The sequence below is a fragment of the Erinaceus europaeus genome, chromosome 17, assembly GCF_950295315.1.
Source record: "Erinaceus europaeus chromosome 17, mEriEur2.1, whole genome shotgun sequence".
In the NCBI taxonomy this organism is placed as follows: domain Eukaryota; kingdom Metazoa; phylum Chordata; class Mammalia; order Eulipotyphla; family Erinaceidae; genus Erinaceus; species Erinaceus europaeus.
The window spans coordinates 47,921,708-47,947,978 of NC_080178.1; the positions used below are offsets into that span (position 1 = coordinate 47,921,708).

The 26,271-nt window shown below is 44.7% G+C and overlaps 1 long non-coding RNA gene and 1 other non-coding gene across 2 annotated transcripts in view; both read left to right on the plus strand.

The window, feature by feature from the left end:
- LOC132534013 (uncharacterized) overlaps window positions 1–25,211 on the plus strand; it is a 178,717-nt gene extending 153,506 nt beyond the window's left edge. Inside the window, exons 2-3 of the long non-coding RNA XR_009545732.1 lie at window positions 22,379–22,530; window positions 24,903–25,211. This is a non-coding gene — a long non-coding RNA (uncharacterized LOC132534013). The remainder of the gene's footprint in view (window positions 1–22,378; window positions 22,531–24,902) is intronic.
- Window positions 23,849–23,974, plus strand: LOC132534195 (small nucleolar RNA SNORA3/SNORA45 family). The gene has a single exon (XR_009545869.1). It is a non-coding gene; the product is annotated as a small nucleolar RNA SNORA3/SNORA45 family (small nucleolar RNA).
- Window positions 25,212–26,271: the final 1,060 nt, after the last annotated feature.

Genomic DNA, 26,271 nt, shown 5'->3' on the forward strand with positions numbered 1-26,271 from the left:
ACAGGTGCCCCCCCCCCCACACACACACCAGCTGGCTAAAGCTCTGTCCCAAAAGAGAAGCTTCTTAAAAGAGGCTGCAAAGGGCACAAGTGTTCCCAAAGGCTCTGGACTAGGGCATGAGTGAAGCCTCGTTGTAGAATGGCTTCAATGAATGTACAGGCTTCCTGGTCAGCAAAGAAACTCAGCACCAACCAACTGGTCAACCCAGCTCCAGTGTTAGATCCCTTCCCTGTGTGAGACCACTGCAATAAATAGGATTCCTTCACATTCTCTTACTAGAATGTCCTCAGAGGTTTCCTTAAAGACTACCCTATTTCTTTTTAAGGCTCATTTGTTTGTTTGTTTATGGAGTTGAGAGAGAGACCCAAAGCATCACTCTGGGATCTGCCATACCAGGGATGGAATTTGGGACTCATGCTTGATAGTGCCTCACTTTACAGCAACACCTTCCGAGTCACAGAGATCCCGGGCAAGCTGAGAGGACTGAGTGCAAAATGCAGTCTGAAGCCTGTTGACCTCTCCCACCTGGTAAAAGGTCAAGGGGGAATGAAGGTCATGGTCCACTTCATCCTGACTTGAGAGCACTTTTCCTGGGGCCAGGCAGTAGTGCACCAACTGAGCACATGCATTAACAGGTGCAAGGATAGAGGGCTCAAGCCCACGGTGGTCCCAAGCTTCACAAGTAGTAAAGTAGTACTGCAAGTGTTTCTCTTGACTAGTTTGTTTTTGTCCCCTTAGTCATCCATGTTTGTGTTTTGGCTTCCTGTGACAGGGACATGTAATAACCTTCTGTCCTCACTGAGTAAGTACTTCACTGTGTTCTCCTCAAAACTCTAGTTCTTGGCACTGGATGTCTGTGAGCTCCATCCACCTGAGTGTCTGAATAAATTAAAGGGGGAAGATCCCTCCCTCCACTTACAAATTACTTCAAGATGGTTCACAGATGTCTGCATGGACAACTGTCCCTTTAATGACAGTGTGCAATGGGACACAGTGTGGAGGAAATCAGTTTGACCTTGGCTCCAAAGCTGCTGCCTCAGTGTTTCTTGAGAGCATCTCTGCACACCTGTCTCATCTCCCCCCCCAAAAAAAAAAAAAAAAAAACTGAGGCACAAAGCACAAACAAGGATGACTGAGGGGACAAAAGTAAACCAGGCCCTCTTTGGAAAAACCAAGCCAGTAGGGTATTTCTCTCATACTGTGTCATTTATACTTGCAAACAATTTGCCTGTTTGAGTGTGCCACTCGGTCAGAAGCATACCAATTACAGGCTCTTGTGTTTAAGGGAAGCTTACTTTGGATAAATCAGAAACTCATGTTACAAAAGAGCTGTGTTCTAAAAGTCATAATTTTTGGAGGCATAAACATTCCAATAGAAAAAGAAACCCCTTTGTAACCAGCTCATTCTGAGTTTTCTTGGCACTTTTTAATGTTATCACATGATAGCTGACTTCGTTTTCTCCTGCCAGAAAAGCCCCTCAGGACCAAAGCCACTAAAGTACTAGATAATGTTTGCACATTCCATGGAGGAATAAAGCACCAAAATGTCAAGAATCCTGTTTCAGCTTCTCTCTGTGTTAACAGAGATCTATCTTCTATTTTTTGACTTCCAGAAGCGGGGCTAACAGCTGCAGCAGATCTGTTTTTCTCCTCTCCTCTCCTTTCCTCTGAGAATCAACTAGAGATACCAAAGGAGACCACCTGGGACCTAAACAAGACAGGACTAGAACGACTACAGGAACCCACCAAATCACCGGTGAGTGCAAATACACATGGATTGTGATAGAGAGGAGCCTAGGGAGAGTCTAAGTGGCTGGTAACAGTCCTACAGTTTATCAGTTGAGACACCCAGGAAGATCTACCTGCGAACAAGCCCTGGCCCTCTCAACTTACATTGAAAATGGATTCCAGAAGAATTTAAAGACGGGTGCTGGCTTTGTTGATCTCACAGCAGCCTATGACATGGTCTGGCACCGTGGTCTCCTAGTCAAGATCTCAAGATGCCTGCCTCCATGGGTGGCCAACACTATATCGTTTCTTCTCCAAAACAGAAGATTCCGGGTGCATCTGGGTGACAAGTCTAGCAGATGGAGACGTGTCTCAAGTGGCCTCACCCAGGGCTCTGTTCTGGCTCCTACGCTATTTAATATTTACATCAATGACCTCCCAGAAACTTCTTCAAGGAAGTTCATCTACGCCGATGACATCTGCTGTGCAACTCAGGCATCCAAGTTCGACATCCTTGAGGAAACACTCACGAAAGACATGTCTCTGATATGTGATTACTGTAAAAAATGGCGACTAATCCCTAGCACTGCAAAAACGGTATCATCTGTTTTCCATCTACACCATGCCTCGGCCTCATGTAAGCTTAATGTGCAGCTTGGCGGTACAAGAATCCGGCATGAAGCCCAGCCAGTCTATCTTGGCGTTACTCTCAATCGCACTCTGTCATTTCACAAACATTTCATAAAAACTGCAGCAAAGGTGGGCGCAAGGAATAACATCATTGCAAGACTGGCCAGCTCCTCATGGGGCGCGAGCGCTTCCACACTACGATCATCATCTCTGGCATTATGCTATTCCACTGCAGAATACTGTGCCCCAGTATGGTTCTGTAGCCCCCATGTCCACTTGGTCGATTCCAAATTATATTCCTCCATGAGGATAATTTCTGGAACCATCCGTTCCACCCCGGTTCCATGGCTGCCAGTTCTTAGCAACATCGTCCCGCCAGATATTCATCAGGATGCGGCATCATCTAAGTTCATTTCCCACATCTACGCTCAACTGGACCTGTTAATATACGCGGATATCTTCGCCCACCCTGTCCAACGCTTGAAAAGACCTAGAATTGTCAAAACAATCTTGAGAATAAAGAACAGAACTGGAGGCATCACACTCCCAGATCTCAAATTGTATTACAGGGCCATTGTCATCAAAACTGTTTGATATGGGAACATGAATAGACACCATGACCAATGGAATAGAACTGAGAGCCCAGAAGTGAGACCCCACACCTATGGACATCTAATCTTCAACAAAGGGGATCAGACTATTAAATGGGAAAAGCAGAGTCTCTTCAACAAATGGTGTTAGAAACAATGGGTTGAAATAGGCAGAAGAATGAAACTGAAACACTGTATTTCACCAAATATAAAAGTAAATTCCAAGTGGATCAAGGACTTGGATGTTAAACCACAAACTATCAGATACTTAGAAGAAAATATTAGCAGAATTCTTTTCCGCATAAAATTTAAAGACATCACCAATAAAACAAATCCAATTACAAAGAAGACTAAGGCAAGTATAAACCTATGGGACTACATCAAATTAAAAAGCTTCTTCACAGCAAAAGAAACAACTACCCAAACCAAGAGACCCCTCACAGAATGGGAGAAGATCCTTACATGACGTACATCAGATAAGAGTTTAATAACCAACATATATAAAGAGCTTGTCAGACTCAAAAACAAGACAACAAATAACCCCATCCAAAAATGGGGGGAGGACTTGGACAGAATATTCACCACAGAAGAGATTGAAAAGGCCGAGAAACACATGAAAAAATCCTCCAAGTCTCTGATTGTCAGAGAAATGCAAATAAAGACAATGAGACACCACTTCACTCCTATGAGAATGTCATACATTAGAAAAGGTAAGAGCAGAAAATGTTGGAGAGGTCGTGGGTCAAAGGAACCCTCTTACACTGCTGGTGGGAATGTCAATTGGTCCATCCTCTGTGGAGAATAGTCTGGAGAACTCTCAGAAGGCTAGAAATGGACCTACCCTATGATCTTGCAATTCCTCTCCTGAGATATATCCTAAGGAACACAACACATCCATCCAAAAAGATCTGTGTGTACATATGTTCTTAGCAGCACAATTCTTAATAGCCAAAACCTGGAAGCAACCCAGATATCCAACAACTGATGAGTGGCTGAGCAAGTTGTGGTCTATACACAATGGAATACTACTCAGCTCTAAAAAATGGTGACTTCACCATTTTCAGCCGATCTTGGATGGACCTTGAAAAAATCATGTTGAGTGAAATAAGTCAGAAACATAAGGGTGAATATGGGATGATCTCACTCTCAGGCAGAAGTTGAAAAACAAGATCAGAAAAAAAAAAGAAGTAGAACCTGAAATGGAATTGCATATTGCATCAAAGTAAAAGACTCTGTGGTGGATGGCTGGGAAGAATACAGGTCCAAGAAGGATTCCATGGTGGTGGCTGGGATCCTTGTGACTCTGTGGGTCACCAGAAGCCAGCTCTCTAGCCATGTGTTCATCTTCCAAGGAGCCGGGGAAGTAGGTACTGCCAGGAAATGGAGAAGCCTAGAGGCAGCCTGGCACGATGCCTCATCTGGACACTGCACTCCTTTGCCATGTGCACGACCACTGTATTGGAGGAACCTCCAGACCTATGGGCTTTTTGCACCCTCTCTCACTTGAGGATCCCTGCATGCCCCAGGTGTAGAGGGAGGAGGGCTGGCTGCTGCCTCCCTGGGTCTGAGCCTGTCCTGTGTGGCACCCCCATGCTGCCCTGGGCATCACTCACCTCCTGGTTATGGCCCTGGAGAAGGAAGGCGTCCCTGCAGCTGAGGCCACCAAGAAGATCTGGATAGTGGACTCCAGGGGACTCATTGTCAAGATGTGTTGGTCTGGGGGCAAGACATGGGGTGTCTTACAGCAGCTGGAGATGGGGTGTTCACCTGTGAGGAGGCAAGCCTGGCAGGCAGGAGAGAGAGGAGGTCGAGGAGGGCAGGGCCTGCTCTTTACTTGCATTGATGGATTGATTGATTTTGCCACCAGGGTTACCATACTGCTTCACTATTCCTGAATGCCATTTTTATTGCAGAGAAAGGGAGAGATAGAGAGGAATACATAGGGAAAAAAGAGAGGGAAGTAGAGAGAAGGGGAGACATCTGCAGCACAGAGTGATTCCCCTCAGATGTCACTCAGAGCCTGAATTCAGGTCCCAGATTCCACTAGCATAGAAAACTGGGGAGAGGGACAGGAGAGACAGTTCAAAGGTCAGAGCTGAAAATGTAAAAACCTGGGCTAAGAGTTGACACACCTGGTAGAACACACACGTTCCCATTTGTGAGAACCTGGGTTCAAGTGCCTGGTCCTGACCTGCAAAGGAAAAGTTTCCCAAATAGTAGAACAGGCTGAACATGTCCCTCCTTACTCCGTTTCTCTCAGTCTCTGTCTCTATAAAAGAAGGGAGAAAAAAGAAGAGAATGCTTCGAGCCCCTGGCTCACCACCTGCAGAGGAGTTGCTTCACAGGTGGTGAAGCATGTCTGCAGGTGTTTGTCTTTCTCTCCCCCATTCTGTCTACCCTTCCTCTCTCCATTTCTCTGTGTCCTATCCAACAATGACAACATCAACAACAATAATAATAACTACTACAACAATAAAAAAATAACAAGGGCAACACAAAGGAAAATAAATAAATATTTTTTTAAAAAAAGAAAAGAGATGAAAAGGAGGAGGGAGGAAGGAAACAAAGTGGCCACCATGAGCAGTGGAGTTGTGTAACCACTGATCCTGGACAATGACACTGCTGGCAATAATGATAATAATAAAATTAAAGTTTAAGAACTATGGACACCTGCATCTGAGAGGCATATATTTCAGTGGGCATGCACTTGAATCACATTCAAACCCTAGCATCACATGGGAGGGTGTCACTGTACTGGGAGAAGCTCTGGTGCTGTGGTGGCTCTCCTTCTGTGTGTGTGTGTGTGTGTGTGTGTGTGTGTGTGTGTGTGTGTGTATGTGTGTGTGTGTGTGTGTGTGTGTGTCTCGGAAAGAAGTACGAAGAGTACACTCTGTGGCTCAAATGCAGCAATTTTGCCCGGGTTCCCCACAGCCACATGCCTTCTTCCTCTCCTGCAGGGGAGGAGTCATCTGAGCCCTGAGAAAGAGACTTTTGCCCAGGATCATGCTGAGAAGGGCTCCTTGGAGGAGGTGGTGCAGCAGGTGAAGCCCACAACCATCATAGGTAGGAGGGTATGCCAGGCTCGATGATTTTGGTAGGCTGAGCTCCTTGGGTTGCAGGAGTGGCCCCAATTCAGCTTGATGTGCAGTGTCTACATCAACTCAGAATCCTTGTTCTCACAGCCCTGTGTGTGTTCAGTGAAGCCACCCCATCATTTGCTTGTCTGGGGAGACCAGTGCCTGTCTGCTGTCTACTGATTGAATGGTCTGGTGGGTGGCAAAAGGAACCTGATAGAAAAATTCAGGCCGTGAATATCATCAACAAGGGCTTTATTTGTGTGCTCCTGGGGCAAGGTTCTCCAGTCTAGGCAGGCAGGGTGGGGTGGGGTGGGCATGGAGTCGCAGCCAGGGTCAGGGAGGGAGATTCTTATAGGTGAGGAGAACAAGGAACTTAGGTGAGAGTTCAGTGGGCATTTTCCATGACATTAAGTGTGGTGGGTCTGTGGTTTAGGAAACTGCTAGCCTCCAGCAGGCATTCCAGGGAGGAGCTGGTATTGCTGGGTTCCACATTCTTATGATTGAGTGTTTTTAGCCACAAGCGCCTTCAAAGGTCAGGCCGTCCCAGTTGTATCATTCTTACCTTTTTGGTTATATAGGGTGCCAAAGTCATTCTGGCTGCTTCCTGCTAAATGGGGGCGACATGTGGTAGGGGTTAAAGGTAGGAATAGGTCTGTGAGGGCCCAACCTGCAGAGGAATGTAAGAGTGTAGGAGAAGCTGGTTGACAGATACTCTGCATAGCTTCCTCAAAACTGTGAAAAGGAGACAAGGACAGTGACCCCCGCCCCCAGTACCTACTCCCCTTCCCCCGGCCTGTTCTTCTCCTATCACTCACTGCCACAAATGATTGGCCCTACATGAAAGATGGAGAGGAAATGCCTTCCACCAAAATCAGCACATCTCCTTTAGAAGAGATTGTATCCCAGTGGGAAAGATAGCACAGTGGTTCTGCAAAAGACTTGCATGTCTGAGACTCTGAAGTCCCAGGTTCAATCCTCTGTACCAGAAGGAGGAGTTATCCATGGGTTACCCAGGATTACAAGTTGTTAATTGGCCGTTTAGAATATTTGTGGCCTCAGGAGATAGCGCAGTGGTTCTGCAAATGACTTTCATTTCCTTTATGTTCCAGTTTGATTCCCAGATCCATTATAAGCCTGAGCTGAGCTCTGGGCAAAAAAAAAAAAAAAAAAAGTTTGGTATATTGAGGCTTTGATAGCATCTGAAGGGATAGGCTCCATCTGTTTTGGCAAGTTCTCACATTTTAAGTCAGGCACTTGTTAACTTTCCCCATTGACAAATGAACATAAGACAAATGATCATCAGCCTTTCACCTTTCCCAGGCTAGCTGTTAACCTCCATGGCCTGGGGCTGGAGGCTTTGCTCGTGGGTGGTGAGTAGAGACAGAGGGCTGAGGAGAGGGGACAGGTGCCCTCTGAGAGGATGGTCTGGGCTGGTTCCTTGCTGGATGTCTCACTTTGTCCAGCACCCATTACCCATGACTACTCAGCCCCATCCCTAACTGACCACCCATTTACCCAGGATTCTCCAACTCTGTTCTTTACTGACTCTCCCACTTACCCATGATTCCTCATCTCTGTTCTTAATTGACTCTCCCACTTATCCATAACTCTCCAGCTCCATTCTTATATGACCACTCCATAAGCCTGGGATGGAAAGCCACTCTCCCTGCTTCAAACTTGTTATTTCCAAAGAGAAATACCCTGTCATCTGATCCACCCAGACTTCCCCACCCTCCACAAAAGGAAAACAAAGCTTCCTCGAGTAGAGGCAGACTGCAACACCGTTGGTAAATATATAACAGGCAACACAAGTGTCCCCACACTAAACCCAGATCTCTATCCTCTATAGAGTTCCCTTGGCAATCCCCACTCATTTGCATGAAGCCCTACAGATCCCCAGATCAGAGTGGAGGAAATGGGGAAAGGAGACAACTTGGAACCGCAGAAGGCAATTACTTGTCAAAATCTTTGGCATCTTCATCTCACTGCTGCTTCAGCACATCTTTATTCCATTCTTTCTGTAGGCTTAAATTGATTTTCTTTGTTCATTCCTGTTCTTTCTGCTAAATTCTGGGAGGGAAGGCAAGAGTATGACTCCATCCACTGAAACCACCTCCCCCCAAGTCCTCTGTCCTTTGGATTCAGTGGGAAATCTGGTTTTGCTCTCACTCTTTGAAATAAGAGGTAAAGGCAGATGCCAGGTGGTGGTGCACCTAGTTGAAAGCACACATTACAGTGTGCAAGACCCAGGCTCAAGCCTCAGGTCCCCAGCTTCAGGGATGAAGTGCAACAGGTATCTCTCTGCCTCTCTCCCTATCTCTATCCAAAATAAATAAGATTTTTCGACAAAAAAAGAAATAAAGAGAGAAAGAAAGGAAGGAAGGAAGGAAGGAAGGAAGGAAGGAAGAAAGAAAGAAAGAAAGAAATAAAGAAAGAAAGAAAAAGAGTCAATGACATGAGCAGAACCATGGAACCCTAGTTCTCTGACAACTGAGGAGTCCAGGTCTTTTAGCCAAAACCCTCTTTCTGTCAATGAATCTCCACTCAAAGATGCTCGTTTTCATTAACTTATCTAAAACGTCATCTCATAGGGTGGCATGTGACAAGCGACAGCCTCAGAGGGTGACTGGGGAGAGTCAGATGAGAACTAGGGTGGGATGAGCTAGGGCCAGTCATGGACTCTCCATGTGTCCACCCATGTTTCTAGTAAGGTGTCTAGAGGGAGGGGGGAGGAGAGGCAGAGAAAGGAGGAGAGGGTTATGGTGGGGAAGGAAGGCCCAAGCCCCTTACTATTCTTGGTTTTTCTGTAGCATGTGTTTGTCTTGTTGCTGACTTTCAATGTGGCTTGGGATCATTTTTCTTTTGTCTCCTTCAGTGGATTCCATCTCTTCTTCCATACAGTCTATGCTTCACTGCATCTTTCTCATTTTTCCCAACAATGGTGAAGTGCTCATGGGCTCATAAATGGGCAGTCTGTAAAGTCGGTGTTTCAGCCAGAACAGAGAGGGCCAGAGTGAAGGCTGAAGCTTTGGGGTACAATGACAGGCCTACTGTTAGAGGAAGGAGCCAGGGCACCCCAAACTCACATGAGGAAACCAGGTAGATGGGTGGGGGCACAGTATTCTATCATCCACACACCAACATTCACAATGCTAGGTAGCAGTTTGTAGTTCTCAAAAAAGCAACCATCACTTTCCTGGGCTTCTAGGGATTTTTTTATATACCTCTTTTTCATCACATTTGTCCTTTCAGAGTTGAGCTTTTTAATCTACAATCCTGATAACTGGAAGAAGAGGAGGTAAAGGCACAGTTTATTCTAATGTCGACCAAAATCATCATAACATGTCTACCAAGTAATAGTGAGAATAAGTGCCTAGGAAATAAAAGCTGGTACTTCCTTCTGGAAGCTTCCATTGCACTTGATGGAGACAGAACTTGGGGCCAGGTGGTGTCTCATCTAGGAGAGCACACATGCTGCCATGTGCAAAGGCCTGAGATCAAGTTCTGAACCTGCAAATGAGACACTTCACAAACAGTGGAACAGTGCTGCAGGTATCTCTCCTGCTCTCTCTTTCTCTCTTTCTCTCTCTCTCTCTCTCTCTCTCTCTCTCTCTCTCTCTCTCACACACACACACACACACACACACACATACACACACACACACATACACACACAGACAGACACACACATACACACATTCTATATATATAAAAAAAAATGACTGTCAGAAATGGTGGAGCATCAGAGGCACCAAGCCCCAGATAACCATAGTGACAAATAAGGAAGGGATGGGAGGAAGAGACTAGCTTTATGGAGGCAGAAACTATCTCCATTTGGGGGAGTCTTTCCCAGATAAGTTTCCTTCACTGCTCTCCTAACATCCTCCCTGACCCAAATGCTCATCCTCAGTCCAAATGTAACCAAACACTCTTTCCTCAGGACTGGGAAATGAGAGGAATGTTCATCCCAGGAGAATGGCAGGTATGAACATGGGGAAGCCTTTCCATGATGGCCTGGACCCTACTTCCAGTCTGGGCCCCCACACTCCTGACCCTGGTCCTGGACCCCCAACAGACTGATCATAAACCTACACTGGGAAGGGTCCCTGCATTATACTGGCCCCTTCTTCCTCTACTAACACAACTGACCACCTGAAATGGCACCTGAAAATGTGTGGCTGTCTATATTCTGCCCTGCACTCATGCAACAGAGAAGAGTAAACCCTCCATTCATCCTCCAAACCCCTCCCCAATGCATTTATATAAGCTGTGAGGAGATCAGAAAGTAGCATCAGCTCCAAAACGTAGTGCACCAAACATGCCTTTAGTCTGTTCCTGGAAACCTGGCTGTGACCTAAACTTCATTCTCACATGAAATGCCTGATTTGGCACACTGCCAGGCAGACATGCGCGGGACATCTGCAGTGGCCTTGTCTTGTCTGCTGCCCCCACTGCACCCCCTCTCAGTCAAAGCATTGCACTACCTGGTCCTTGAAAACTGCTTCCTTCTCCTTAAGCATTTAATAGCTCCATACAGTCTGCTCAGCCTCTAATCTTTTTTTTATTTGTTTGTTTTTTCACACTGTAATATACCACACTGTAGACCTTGGCACGCTGCATGCACAGATACCATAGCTCCTATAATGACATGATGGATCTATTCCTACCTTTTGCTTTCTTACCTTTACACTACTTTGTGTGCTCCCAAGAGTTTATTTCTCAAAGAGTGTGTTTGCTAAAAGGACATATGAGCAACCATTGGCATGATGGTTTTGATAGGCTAAGCCCCTTGGTTTGCAGGGGTGGCCACAATTCTGCTTGATGTGTAGTGTCTACATCAACTCACAGTCCTTGTTCTCACAGCCATCCCCTGTGGGAGGTGGCAGAGAGATAGCAGGATTGCAGGTCTTTGCTCAACTTAGTTAGTGTTGAGAGATTCTGCTTGACTAGGACTGATTCATTAACACAGTAGCAGCACTCTCCTTGTAAGAAAACAATCTGCCATCAGAAGTTCTAGTGCAGGGAGGTTTTGAAGAGCCACCTGGGCATGTGAGGTGATCTGGTGTTGCAGTGAAGCCAGGGAAACTGTGATGGTGTCTATAGTGAGCTGGAACTTGTCCTTGAAGTCTTGTGCTCTTAAGAGACTATTCTCCAAGACTCCTCTGGCCACCAAATGTAAGGTTAGAGATATGCAAGGTTGTTGTGGGGTAAACATCTGAGACCACTCGAGGCCAGTTGAGTGAAATTTGAGTCTTTATTTTAAAATATTTATTTGTTTATTCCCTTTTGTTGCCCTTGTTTGTTTGTTTTTTTACCGTTGTAGCTATTATTATTGCTGTTATTGATGTTGTCATTGCTTGGTGGGACAGAGAGAAATGGAGATAAGAGGGGAAGACAGAGACAGGGAGAGAAAGACAGACACCTACAGACCTGCTTCACTGCCTGTGGAATGACTCCCCTGCAGGCGTGGAGCTGGGTGTGCGAACTGGGATTCTTCCCCCAGTCCTTGTACTTTGCACCATGTGCGCTTAACCCATGGCACTACTGCCTGACTCCCAGAAATTTGAGAGCCGTTATTAAGCCAGATGGTGACTACACTCAACAGCTAAAAGTACTGCTCAGAATGCTGTCTGGAGCTCAGTGTAGCACAGCCATTTTAGGGGCAGGTGCAGGAAGCAAGCTAGGTTACAGAAGCCCAACATGCGGTTGTTAGGTTGGTCTGTTGCTGCAGTCAGGATAACCTGTTATGAAAGCAATCAACAATTAATAATTTCAAAACACTAATAGCTACTTTTGTTAGCAAAGTGGTTGAACAGGTTCAGGTTAAGTCAAGATGGAGTCAGTTATGTTAAGGAAGTGGGGAGCCTGTCACATTCCCCACTGGTTTTAGGAGATGATACCTAAAATCTTTGGTCTACCTTGAAGATCGTCTTTGCCTGGTTTGATATTTTTAGTAATAGTATCCAATGATACATTTCTGGTTTTTAACTTGAATTCAATTCTAGGAATGGGTCAAAATGTTTGTCTGTTCACTGGACCTGAATAGAACACTAGGAGAATTCTCAGTTCTGAGCAGCACCGCAGCCAGCCTGACAATTCTGAAATAAGTCTGTCTCCTGGGAGTGAGAGTCTGGACTTGGTTATGTGAAGTTACAGACTTAGAATTGTTCTCTTTTTATCCTGAGTCTGACTGTGGCCTGCCTTTTCTAAATTGATGTCTGAAAAGGTACTCTAACGCAGGATGGGTGAGGATGACTTTGGGTTTTGGTTTCAGTTTGAACGTGCTTTTTCCAGCTCTGTCACCAGATCCAGTACAGTGGTGTCAGAGTGGTATGTACTTGGCAGAGAACTTTGGAGGCCAGTGTTGATAGCCTCGTGGAACCTGTGGGGCATTGCACTCACCTAGGGAAGGAAGGAACACTGTTTGGATGTTTCTTTGAAGCTTCTGTGTTTGTATACTTGAATCGACAGTGTGAGGATTCTGGAGACTAAAAAGAGATGAGAGTAACGCCTGGTCTATAGTCCAGGACCTGGATAACTCACAGGCTCCATGGAAGCAACACTAGTGGAAGGCTTTCTTGGGAGCTCAGTGACAAAAGCCTTGAGCTTACCATCCAATAAAAAATTTTCTCCCTACTCTTTTCCCTGATCCAGCTTTCTAATCTTTCTTCCAACTATGAAACAAAATCCCCCAGATAGCCTGGGTCCACCTGTATATTAGATGTCAGGCTCAGGAAAAAAATACCTTATTTTTTATATTTATTTTCCATTTTGTTGCCCTTGTTGTTTAACATTGTTGTGGTTATTAATGTCATTGTTGTTGGATAGGACATAAAGAAATGGAGAGCAGAGGGGAAGACAGAGAGGGGGAGAGAAAGACAGACACCTGCCTCACAACTTGTAAAGTGACTCCCCTGCAGGTGGAGAGCCAGGGGTGGAACCGAGATCCTTATGCTGGCCCTTAACGCTTTGCACAAATTGCGCTTAACCCACTGTGCCACCATCCGACTCCTGCAAAAATTCCTTCTATCTTCCTCCAAGATGGCTCAGAGAAGGTGGGTTCATTATGTTACAGAAATGATTCCCAAAGCACAAGACTTGAGCCAGTATTTGGTGCATTAGAGGACTTTATTACATCGGTGTATAAGAGACTCCAGGTCACTCTGGGAATTTCTCTCTGTACCTTTGAAAAGCACACAGTTTTATTGAGGTCCTACTCCACAGTGGAGTGGAGAGAGCAGGTTTGTTTCACTATTACAAAGTAGGCAGAAACAGACAAAGGCAATCTTTCCGGTAATCGCTATACACCTTCCTTATCTGTGGTGTGGGTAAAGAAAGGGAAGAACTAGTGCCTGGCATGCATCAGTCTAGAGACAGCTCAATTTACTCCCTAGTCATCAGTTTTCCTTTAGCACTGCTGTCTGGGGCCCATTAGCTTAGCAATGTGGAGGGGAGGGAGGGAGGGGTAACAACTACAGCAACTGTTTTAATTGCCAGGAGAGCAAGTACAAAGGAAATGCAGTCTGAGGCTATGTCTCCATATCAGAGAGGAAAGGCACTTCTTCACCAGGCACATAGACTAAAGTATCCACATGGGGTAAATCAGGGGAGTATGCACTGTTGGTATGCTTCTAGTTCTGCTTCTGGGGTCTATTCTGTTACATTGCTTGACATTGTGGTCTATTTACATGGTCATTCTGTTACATTGGTTTGGTCTTGCTCCCCCTGCCTCCGGGAGATTTTGGTTTAGTCCTTGCTAGTTCTGGGCTTCTTCCTTCTCCCTGCCCCCAATTGTAAGTACTTCCTTGGTTCCTGATGTGGTGGCCAGGAGGAGAGAGATGGGGGAGCCCATTGTGTTGTGATTAGGTTGTTGGACTGTTTGCCTGCTCATGAATAAAGATTAAACTGCGTTCTCAGCTCAGCCATGAGTTTCTGGTCATCTATGTCTCCCACCCGTGAAGCCAGCCCAAAGAAAACAACAATGCACTCTGTGATCATCTATTTCTCATAATAATTATTCTTAATAGCTACATCTTATTTCATTGTATGTATATATATATATATATAAATATATATATATATATATATATAATCTCACAACTTTCTCAGCCACTCCTCTGTTGCTGGGCACCTGGGTTGCTTCCAGGTTTTAGCTATTACAAATTGTGCTGCTGAACATAGATGTACACGTATATTTTGGTTGGGTGTTACGGAGTCCTTGGGGTATATCCCTAGGAGAGGAATTACTGGGTCATATGGAAGGTCCACCTCTATCCTTGTGTGGGCTCCTCAGGCTGCTCTCCACAGTGGGCAGACTAGTTTACATTCCCAACAGCACTATAGGAGGTCTCCTTTGTCTGCACAATCTCTCTAGCATTTTTGCTGCTGTTCTTTTTGATGCATGCCACTCTTACAGGGGTGAGGTGGTATCTCAGTGTTGTCTTTATTTGCATTTCTCTGACAATCAGTGACCTGGAACAATTTTTTCATACGTTTGCTGACCTTTTGGATCTCTTCTGTAGTGAGTATTCTGTTCATCAACTCTGCCCATTTTTGAATGGGCTCATTTGCTAACACATTTCTAATAGTGACTTATTCTTTTAAATATTAAATCTCCTAAAAGCTTAGACCAGGGAGTACAGATGCAACTGGTGGCATTATTTTCTAAGATAGGACTATATATAAATAACATTAAAGGACATAATTTAAAGGACATAAATTTTGGTGAGGTTTTCTATGATATGATATCTTAACAATGGGATTTTCAAAGTTAACCCAATTGCCAAATAATTTGTTTATAGCAAGAGATTGTCTTCTTTTTTTAAAATTTATGTATTTATTTATTTCCTTTTGTTGTCCTTGCTGTTTCATTGTTGTAGTTATTATCGATGTCATTGTTGTTGGATATGACAGAGAGAAATGGAGGGAGGAGGGGGAGGCAGAGAGGAGAAGAAAGATAGACTCCTGCAGATCTGCTTCAGTGCCTGTGAAGCGACTCCCCTGCAATTGAGGAGCCGGGGGCTTGAACCGGGATCCTTATGCTGGTCCTTGAGCTTTGCACCACCTGCACTTAACCCGCTGTGCTACTGCCTGGTTCCCGAGATTGCCATCTTAAACTCTGAGACAGCAGGAACCTTCCCCTTTCCCTATAAATCCAGTATTTTCTTTCTTTTTTTAAAATTTATTTTATTTATTTATTCCCTTTTGTTGCCCTTGTTGTTTTATTGTTGTAGTTATTATTGTTGTTGTCGTTGTTGGATAGGACAGAGAGAAATGGAGAGAAGGAGGGGAAGACAGAGAGGAGGAGAGAAAGATAGACACCTGAAGACCTGCTTCACCGCCTGTGAAGCAACTCCCCTGCAGGTGGGGAGCCGGGGTTAGAACCGGGATCCTTATGCCGGTCCTTGTGCTTTGCGCCACCTGCGCTTAGCCCACTGCACTACAGCCCGACTCCCATAAAGCCAGTATTTTCTCCAGTTCTTAAATCTTAAGGGTGGGGCTCACTTTCTGGCATGCTTCTCTCAAGTCATACCAACTGATACTGCATCTGCGGATCTAACCTAATCAATGCAAGGAGTACCACCTCAGCATGTTTCACGTTGGACTGTGTTCAGAGATGTCAGGTGTTGAATGTTACCGAGCTAGCTTCACAGGTGGAAGAGAGAGACGACCAGGGACTCATGGCTAAGTGGTACGCAGTTCAGTCTTTATTCATGTGGAATGCAGTGCAATCTAAGTTATCTCTAATCACAATCCTGTCCTTATATATCCTGAGGTGGAACTGTCAGGTCGGAAGAGGATGTACCTAGGATAGGGGGTGGGGAGAAGGAAAAAGCAGGAACCAGTGAGGATTAAACCAATGCCCTGGAGGCAGGGTGGTGCTTAGTTAACAGTGTTATGTAAATAGACTGCAGTGTTAAACTGGCAGGGCGGTGCTTAGTTAAGCAGGATTAGAGACAGAGGCTTTAAGCAGGGGGGAGCTAGTTTACTGCTCAACAGAATGTCAACTCTTCAGCTTCATTACCCTGCTGAGACCTTTCCTAGCTCATAGGACTCCTTAATTCCATTTAGGGTGGTGCACTTCTTAACAAAGTCTCAAGACCTATATATAGACCAGGGCCCATGAACACATGCATCTATAAAGTAAGAGGAAATAAATACCTTTAAGCAAAAGTGCACAATAGTTTGCAGTGAGTCAAAAATGCAGCAAAGCAGAAAGATCTAAAAAGACACCATAAAGTACCTAATCAAATAGTTTCTACTTAGACCTAGATGCCCTCTTCCCTCCATCACTCCAAAGCTCACTTTGCCAAAATAAGGACTACAAAAGCTGAATAAGGGCATGAGATGGGCATACTTTAATGATAACTCTTTAGTCACTACCAGGACATCCCATCACCTGGGACTCTAGTCAGGGAGTCCTGGGATTCCCACAGAGACATGATGGGCCTAGACCTCTAAGTGATCTCTCTCACCACTGTCACTGGTAATCTCCATCAGGAACAACATAATAGACCCCTTTGTGGAACAATTATGTTGAGGACCTTGCAATCAAGCTGGATCAACAATGGTAGGACTATTATTCCATTCTCCAAATGAAGGTTGGATAACTTACTCTACCTATCACCAGAGGAAGATGGGTTCTGAAAGTAATGCAGCCCAGAGTGTTCCTAGTAGTGACCACAGAATGTGAACTCAGACCTACAGGGATACAGACGTTACAACAGACTTCTGTGCTGAATATGGGCTCCAGATCAAACCGGTGGGGTTTGTAGTTAAAAATATTTATATACTTTTCCCATATTTGGAAGCTACTCTCTTCCCTGATCCAGATTTCCAGTCCTTTTTACAACTATGACACCATCTCCCCAGAGAAGAAGTTGGGTCCACCTGCATCTCAGATGTCAGACTCAGGCAAAAACTAATGGTCATGGGACCCTTGGAATATACCTAAAATAGGCCTACCTGCTTTTTCTAAAACAGAGACCCCAAATTTTCATCTGTAATATTTTTGCCTTAAGGCTCATGATTAGTCAAATATTTGATCTACTTTGTATCTTAACTCTTCTTCAGCCACCAAGTTCCAGATGATACCATGATGCCAACCTGACCTCTCTGAGCAGATGACACCATCAGGTGTCATGGAGCCCTGCCTCCCCAGGCCCTTCCCCTGCTAGGGAAAGAAAGAGACACGCTGGGAGTATGGATCAACCTGCCAATGCCCATGTTCTGCGGGGAAGCAATTACAGAAGCCAGACCTACCTTCTGCACCCCATAATGACCCTGGGTCCATACTCCCAGAGGGGTAAAGAATAGGAAAGCTATCAGGGCAGAGGGTGGGATACAGATTTCTGGTGGTGGGAATTGTGTGGGATTATCCCCTTCTTATCCTATGTTCTTGTCAATATTTCCATTTTATAAAGTAAAATTATATAAATTTTAAAAAAGCCTTCAGAATTGTGTGGAATTATAACCCTCTTAAACCCACAATCATTATTAAATCATTGTCAATCATTATTAAGTCAGTGATATAAATAAAATTTTTAAAGAAATTAATTTTTTAAAGTATTTTATTTTATTTTATTTTTGAGAGCAATGCTGAGATAGTAATATACAGAGAGAAACACCAGAGCAGTGCTCGGGTCTTGCGGGAAATTGAACCTGTTACTTTGGAGCCTCAGACATGACAGTCTCTTTGCATAGCCACTATGCTATCTACTCATGCCCAATGCTTTTAAAAGAAAAAAATATTAATGATGAGAGAGAGAACAAGAACATTGCTCAGAAAAGACCTCAGGCTTGCCAGGTCATTGATTTATGAACTTCACTACCTCCCGTGCCACTGGAGGATCTGTCTTTAGTCAGATATGTGGAGTCCTGGGAGTCCTGAGATAGCCTGATCCAAGTGCCTTCTGCTAAAATCATCACTGTACCAAAGCCACACACTGTGGGCAGTTTGTCCTGACTCCCCAGTCCCCCAACTGCCTCATGACCCCTAATCTCTGACCTTACTATAATTAGAACAGAATCTTTCTCTCCTAGGAGCCTCAGTACTTGCTCCAACAGTCCTGAATCAAGCTCCAGGATGCTTTAACTACTGTTAATATGCCAGGGCGACATCATGGCGGTTAATAATAATAATAATATCTGTCATGCCTGAGGCTTGAATGTCACTGGCTCAACCTTCAGCACCACCTTAAGCCAGAGCTGAAAAGTGCTCTGGCTAACTTTTTAAAAATTAATAAAAAATAGAGCACTTGAGAGTTTAGACTTATATTCCTACTTCTAGAATGACTTCATCCACTTGACCCAGCAGGAGCACTGCCTGGAGGACACCCATCACTCAGTCTCATAAATATGCATCAGGGCTGAATTGGGCGGCCCTGAGCAGAACATGGGGTGGGGCCTAGAAACCCATCCCAGGCCACATCCACCTGGCCTGAGGGGGCGTGGCCCGACGGGGCGTGGCCTGGATCAGCGCCCACTGGACCACTGGAGAACTCAACTGGCGCCTGCGCACCTGCCAGGGACTCTTTCACTGACAGGATGGGGGAGGCCAGTCTGGCTTCCTCTAGCATTTCAATTCCCATCTGAGTTTTTAAAAGTTGGGCTGTGAACATCCCTGTGCATAATGTGAAGGCTTTAACTACTGCATCGGAGATTACAGAGCCGAGCCGTGTAGTGGGCCACCAAGGCTGAGTGGGCTGGTCCACGGCCCAGACTCCAGCGTCTTCCAGGCGGCTGGGCACGTAGGTGTGGGCAGTGTTCCTGCACCGTTTGCGTAGGAGCTGGGGTTGAGGGGAGACCCTCAGAGCCCACCTCTGCTGTCCAAGCACTGGTGGGCAGGGGTCCTGTGAGGAGAGGAGAGGCAAGGCGCTGCCTTCAGAGCCCAGCGATCACTCTCAGTCGTTGACTGGCCAGACACGTGCGGGCGGGCACGTGTCTTTGTCAGCAGTGTGGAGGTCGCCAGCCCGCCCGCCCATGGAGGCTGGGAGCCCTTTGCCACACTGGTGACGGCAGGGGAACATGTCTGAGGGAGGTGTGGCAGTGGTGGTAGTGGTGGGAAGCTACATGCCTGCCTCCAAGAAGCAGAAGCTGAGCAGCAACTGGAACAGCAACCTGAACCTGTCCTGGGACAAGAATGTGAGTGCAGTGTGGTCTGGGAGTGCAGGGCTCTGGGTGTGCTCTGCTCCCATCCCACTGGCAGCGGGGGAGTCAGAGCAAGGACTCCTGGCTTTGTGAGTTTTTACAGACATTTATCACCCTTTCTCTTTCTTCCTTTCCCCTTCCTTCACCACCCGTGGTCACATTAAAAAAATAACAATGATAATTTTCTAAATGAGACTGGAGCAGGAACCTGGCATGCGTGGAGTGGGGGATGGAACCTGCGACCTTGTGTTTGCAAAGCCTGGGCCCTGCCTGCTGTGCCTCCTCCCCAACCTCCAAAGTCGAATCTATTACTGTTATGATTATGATTATGATGACTATTACTAAATTTTTAAAGCTCTGCCATGGACCTTGATGACTCATCTAGGCCCAGTGACTGACTGTGTTGAGGCGAGTCATGAGACATGGAATAATAATAACAAGTTGGCATTACTAGGGCAAGGGAGACCTGCATAATGATTCTGCACAATCACATTTCTGCCTGAGGCTCCAAAGTTCTAAATTCAGCCCCCAGCAACACCAGCAGCTGGTGCTGAGCCATACTCTGATAAAAAGGAAAAGAAAGAAATGAATGTTACCACTAAGCCCAGTTTCATGGTGAAGTTTCTATACAGTGAGCTCCTCAAACTGTCTTAAGTGACGATGTGTTCAAAGTTGCTCTTCTAAATTCTGAAGCCTCTTCTGATAGACCACTGCTAGGCTAAGGATACAGGTGTTTCTTCCTGGGCACCTGCTCTCTGGGTTGGAGAGAACTGGACCGGAGCCAACCTGGGCTGCTGCTTAGCTAACAGAAGAGAGACCAGGAGAGGAAGAGAGACCAGGAACTCCTGGCAGAGATGGAAAGCAATGGGTTTTATTGATCAGAGACAACACAAACCGGAAGTGGCAAGTCAGGAAATGAAATGACTAGGAAAGGGCATGGAGAAAAGGAAAGAGCAGGCGAATGTTAGAGACTCTTTTAGCAAATGTTGTGAAGGTTTTAACCCGTGGGTGGGATTAATTAATACCCTGAAGGCAGGGCAGATCTCAAGGTACAAAGAAGATAGATCAGGCAAAACAGTGATTATGTAAATAGGCCATGGTGTCAGCAATGGAGGATGGAGCAGGGGGGGCTGCCTGACAGACCTCAAGATCATAGCTTAAACTGGTTTGTTACAGGAGGCTGGTGTAAGTTTCTCAGGGTGTGTGGTGTTTGTTTTTGTTGGACCAATGTTAGGAGTAAAGGTTGCATCTTACACATCTAGTCCCTAGAGTCTTCATCACTGAAATACACTGGCACAGACACAGCCTTTGCAAGGTAGGCCTTGACTTTCAAAGTATTCAAGATAGTGGGGGCTTGTCTGTGGGATTTATCCTTGAACTTTCTGGAGACTGCATTTTACATCATTTTCCCTTTCCTGCTTGTGTTCCCAATCTTACTCAGTATTGGGAGTTTACATTTTGTAAACTATTTATTTGTTCCCTTTTATTGCCCTTGTTCTATTGTTGCAGTTGTCATTGTTATCGTTGTTGGTGGATAGGGCAGAGAGAGAAATGGAGGAAGGAAGGGAAGACAGAGGGGGAGAGAAAGACACCTGCCAACCTGCTTCACCACCTGTAAAGTGACTCCCCTTTGGGTGGGGAGCCGGGGGCGTGAACTGGGATCCTTAAGCCGGTCCTTGCATTTTATCAGTGATTAGAACCTGGTACTGGATACAGGTAGTAGGTTAGAATTCCCACAGATAGGGAGTTGGTAGTATTACAGTGGGTTAAGTGCAAGTGAGTTTGAAACCTGCAACCCTACCCAGCAAAAGATCAGTTAGGTGAAATAAGCCAGAATATTAAAGTGACTGGCACACATGAGGCCACATAAAGGTAGTATCATTCCCATCATTCTCATTGGGGGTGCTTTCTTTGTATTTTTTGCTGATATGTTAAGGCACCAATTCTAGAATTCACTTGGGACTTTAATGCTTAGAGGACTCTACTGTTTGTAGTGTCCAGATTCTTCTTTTTTTCTTCTTGTGATAAAGGATAAGGAACAGAGAATGAGATAGACTGTAACACCACTCCACCACTTGTCAAACTTCCCCCAGCCACCCAAGATGTTACCATGTGGTGACTTGTGCTGGCACCCTGGTAAGCCACCTGCTGTCCCCACCCTGTGTGGGGCTATGTGTAAGCTTGATAGAGCTTAGGGAGAGCTCCCCCATCCCTGGATTAAGGTCTGGGAAAGACACCCACTTGTAAGTCTCCCTTGCTGAGGTGAGCAATGGGGAGAAACCACATCTCTTATACTTAGCTCTTCCTTTTTGACTCTCAAGCCCACAGAAACCTCCCTACCCCTCTCCATTAACCGCAGGCCACATGGCTGCCTACCTTAAGATTCATTTACTCAAAGTTCACCTCACCTTCTGATCACAGAGGAGAACACACCTTATCATACACTCCATCATACACCTCAGACCCCAGACAAGAGGAATTCTCAACTATATGGCCTTTGATATCCATCTTCTCTCTGTCTCTCTCTACTGGTTTAACCCCTATGTTTCTTCCAAATACCTTTGGATAATTAAGTTGTTTGCGTCATGGTGAATAAGTGTCTTGTATCTCATCAATTCCTGTGATACCAGCCCCATACCATAGGGGCAAGCTGACCTTTAAGAAACCTGTAATTTCTGACATATTTGAATAATGTCCTTAGTTTGGTTTTCTATTTAAACTCATGCCCACCTGATAATAAAGGATATTTGAGAACACATCAGTTATCTCCGGTGTCCCTGCTTTGTGTTATCCCTTGAGAGAGAGAGAGAAGGGGGGGAGGGAACCAGTTGGATTAGCTTTCCTGTTAGTGTCACCCCACCTGAATGCCAACAACCCTGCCACTTTTTTCTTTTCTCTAGATGATAGGTGAGTGATAAGAGAGATAGAGAGACAGGATAGACCCCACAGCACATCTCCACTACTCCAGAAGCCCCACCCCCACCACACAAACTGTCCTCTATGGTGGCCTGGGACTCAGACCCAGGGTCTTAGACATGATAGCCTGTATACTCCACAGGTGAACCACCTGCTGACACCAGCTGATATGCTTTTTATTTGGAAAATGCTTTTTTTTTATATCAAGCTACCCAGTAAAAGTAATTTGCTACTAAAAAAGTGTGCTCACACTTGGTGGATTTTTCCCCCTAAACTTATTCCTTGCAGTATGATGCTGTCCGTGTAGAAGGTGATACAAGTTCAGAATGCCCCGATACACATACCATTACCATGAATGCACCTGGAAGGTAAAGCTGGGGGAAAGGAAATGGAAGTCAAAGAAGTGTAAATACTCCTTCAAGTGTGTGAATAGTCTCAAGGTATGTGCTGAACACTAAGCATTACAGTTACTTTGCAGTGGAAAGTATCTTTGAGAAACTGTCGAGGTTAGAGTAATTCCAATTTAGATTATTCTCAAGTTTTCTGTTTTGTAGTTGAGATGAATAGTAATTTTGTATTGCTTAATTTTTTACTTTGTTTTAAATGGGTAATACTTGGCACATAAGACTATTTTTTCTGTTTTTATTCAAGGAAACTATTGTGGGAAATGTTACTCTTTTGATAAAATCTTAAAAATATATAAGTAGCACTTGTTTCTGAAAATAGTTGACTAGTTAACCTTAAGTCTGTATGAATTGAAAGATATTTTTGTGCAGTTCATACATATGTTTTTTAAAATATTTATTTTTTTATTTATTCATTTTGTTGCCTTTGTTATTTTGTTGTTGTAGTTATTATTGATGCCGTCGTTGTTGGATAGGACAGAGAGAAATGGAGAGAGGAGGGGAGGACCCAGAGGGGGAGAGAAAGATAGACACCTGCAGACCTGCTTCACCACCTGTGAAGTGAGTCCCGTGCAGGTGGGGAGCCAGGGGCTCGAACCTGGATCCTTCCACTGCTCCTTGTGCTTAGCGCCACCTGCGCTTAACCCGCTGCGCTACTGCCCAACTCCCACATATATGTTTTGTTCTTTGCTTGTGATTGCTTTCAAAGAAAGGGTATAAATGTGGGATGGGGAGATAGCGTAATGATTATGCAAAAGAGACTGTCATGTCTGAGACTCCAAAGATCTCAAGTTCACTCTCCACACCATTGTAAGCCAGAGCTGAGCAGAAGTAAAAAGAAGTTGGGGGGGGGTGACAGTATGTGTGTAAGGAGAGCATATAAATGTAATACATTTTTGATTGTTGAGTATTTGGGGAAGACAGACTTGGTTACATAAGTAATTACGTCCTCGGGGGAGACTGGTGGTGGCACACCTGATTTAGTGCCCATTATCTCCAAGTACAAGTGCGAGGACCCAGGTTTGAGTCCACATTCCCCACCTCAGGAGCACACTTCACAAGCAGTGAAGCACATATTTCTCCCTTCCCTTCTCTATCTCCCCTTCCCCTCTCAATTTCTCTCTGTCTTGTCAAACTGGGGTAAAAAATGAAAACAAAAAAAGGCCACTGGAAGAGGTGGATTAGTAGTGCTGACACTGTGTGATTAGTAGTGCTGACACAGTGCCAGCAATAACCCTGGGGGGAGGTGAAAACTTCTTCCTCAGTAGATTTTATCGATAAGAGGGAGGGATGACTGGTGATTTTAGTTGTTTTCCTCTACATCTGTTCCTTTTCCATCTTGGAGCTGTGGGTTATTGAAACTAGAGTCATTCTTGGGTACCATCTTTTGTCTTAGTGTGCTTGGGTCCTTGGAGTATCCATGCTGACCTTATTCTCTTGCTATGGCCCTCCTGGCATAGTCAACAGGGCAGGGACATGCATTACATTGATATGTACTAAAAATAGTGTCCACAAGAGGCCAATGTCAGGGCACTTCCTTAGTGGTTTGACCTCTAGGTTTGCATAGGAGACCTCCATTACACCAAGGTTACTTTGGGGAAGTTGGTAAGAAGCATTGCTATGTAAAGAGGAGTCAGAACTTTTGCTCAGTTGTCCACCCTGGACCATGTGCAGAGTGCAGACACTGGAAAACGCTACCAGAATTAAGATTGGAGCTACTCCCATACCTGATGTGGTGTGATAGGGCTGCTACAGGGCTCTGGAGGGAGAGCTCCCAAAGCCCACTGATGTCCTGAAGACCACATTCTTTAGCAGAAGGGCTGAGAAGCTGACTGAGGTGTAGGGGGAGCTTATGTCTTGTGAGTGTGAAAGCACACAGAGGAAGAGTCATTAAAAGTACTGATTTTGATTCAAAATCTTATGATGGTTTAAGAAAATAGAAAGCAAGTTTCAAGCAGTTTTCTAGATAAGTACTTGTCACCAAGCCTCTGAGTTAAGTGTTTGTAATAAAATGTTACCATGCAGCCAGTATTTGAAAATGTCATAACGGGGGGGGGGGGAGCAGGTGGTGGGGCACCTGGCTGAGCACACACGCTACCGTGTGCACGGACCTGGGTTCAAGCCCCTCGTCCCCCCCACCAGCAAGGGGAGACAGGTGTCTCTGTCTCTCTCTCATCTCCCCTCTCAATTTTTCTCTATCTCTATTCAATATTAAATAAATAAAATAAAATAAATTTATTTAAAATGTCTTAACTGGACTGTTAAGTCTCTTTATGTATCAGAGAGTGATGGTATATAAAATACTGGCTTGTATTTTGGAAGAATGTTGTATGGAGAAATGGTCAAGTGGCTTACCCTGTTTTTGATTTCTAAAATACTCATATTTTTTCCTCATTTTTATTTTATAGGAAGGTCACAGACAGCCACTGTTTGAGGTTCAGTTTAACTGGCGCAGTAAAGGTGGGGATCCATTAGTGTTCACAACAGTATGAAGCAAAAGAGTAAGTCTTCCTGGATGTGAGCTGGTAGATGCAGGTGTGTGCATAAATACTGAATTGTGATGTTTTTGAAGTTTATGTAGTTGGCTTGGCTGTTTTTTTGTATAAAGTTACGGGCTGAGGAGACAGCAAAATGATTATACAAAAGGCATTCATCCCTGACTCTTTAAGGACCCAGATAGAAACCCCAGCATCACCCATAGCTAGAGCTGAGCAGTGCTTTGGTCTTGGAGTATCAGTTATTGATTAAGTAAATTTAAATTTAAAAATATATATGATTAGGCCAAGAGATTCTCCTTCCTGGTGCTGGGCTGTGGCATACCTGGTAGAGCGTACTGTATAAGGACCCTGATTCAATTCGCCAACCCCCTCCTACAGGGGGAAAAGCTTCATGAGTGCGGAAACAGTGCTGCAGGTGTGTTTATCTCCCCTTTCCTCTTAATTTCTGTCTCTTTCCACTATAACTTTTATTGATTCTATTTTCTATTTTTACCAGAGCACTGTTCAGCTCTGGTTTACGGTGGTGCAGGACATTGGAACCTCAGACATGAGAGTCTCTTTGCATAGCCATTATGCTGTCTGCCTCCACCCTAAATAAAAATTTTAAGAATATTTATTTGTTTATTAATGAGAGAGATAACCCGATTATCACAGTCATATGCATACCAGGATTGAACTCAGCACCTCTTGCCTGAGGTCCCAAGGCTTTAGCCACTGTGTCATCTCTCAGGCTAGTTTTTTAAAATTGTCCTAGCAAAGCTAGTATTAGTGACTAAACATCATTTCTTTCATATTTCTCTGGATTTTCATGAGAGGTTTTTGTTCCTCTCATATTCTTTTTCATATCTGTAGAATTGTAAGCCTTTTGCTTTCTAAGTTTTAAAGTATTTTTTATCATTTATAGAATGGAAAAATTGGCAAGACCATAGGATAAAAGGGGTACAATTCCACACAGTTACCACCACCAGAACTCTGTATTGCATCCCCTTCCTTGAAGACTTCCCTATTCTTTATCTCTCTGGTAATATGGACCCAGGATCATTATGGGGTGTAGAAGGTGGAAGGTCTGGCTTCTGTAATTGTTTCACAGGGGTGGAGATTCATACTTTCAGCCTATCATGAAAGAGATTTTTATATTTTATTATTTTGGTAGAGGTTAGATAGCATGATTATGTCTGAGGCTCTGAAGTCCCAGGTTCAGTCCCTGTGCCACCATAAGCCAGAGATAATCAGTACTCTGGTATATATATATATATATATATATATATATATATATATA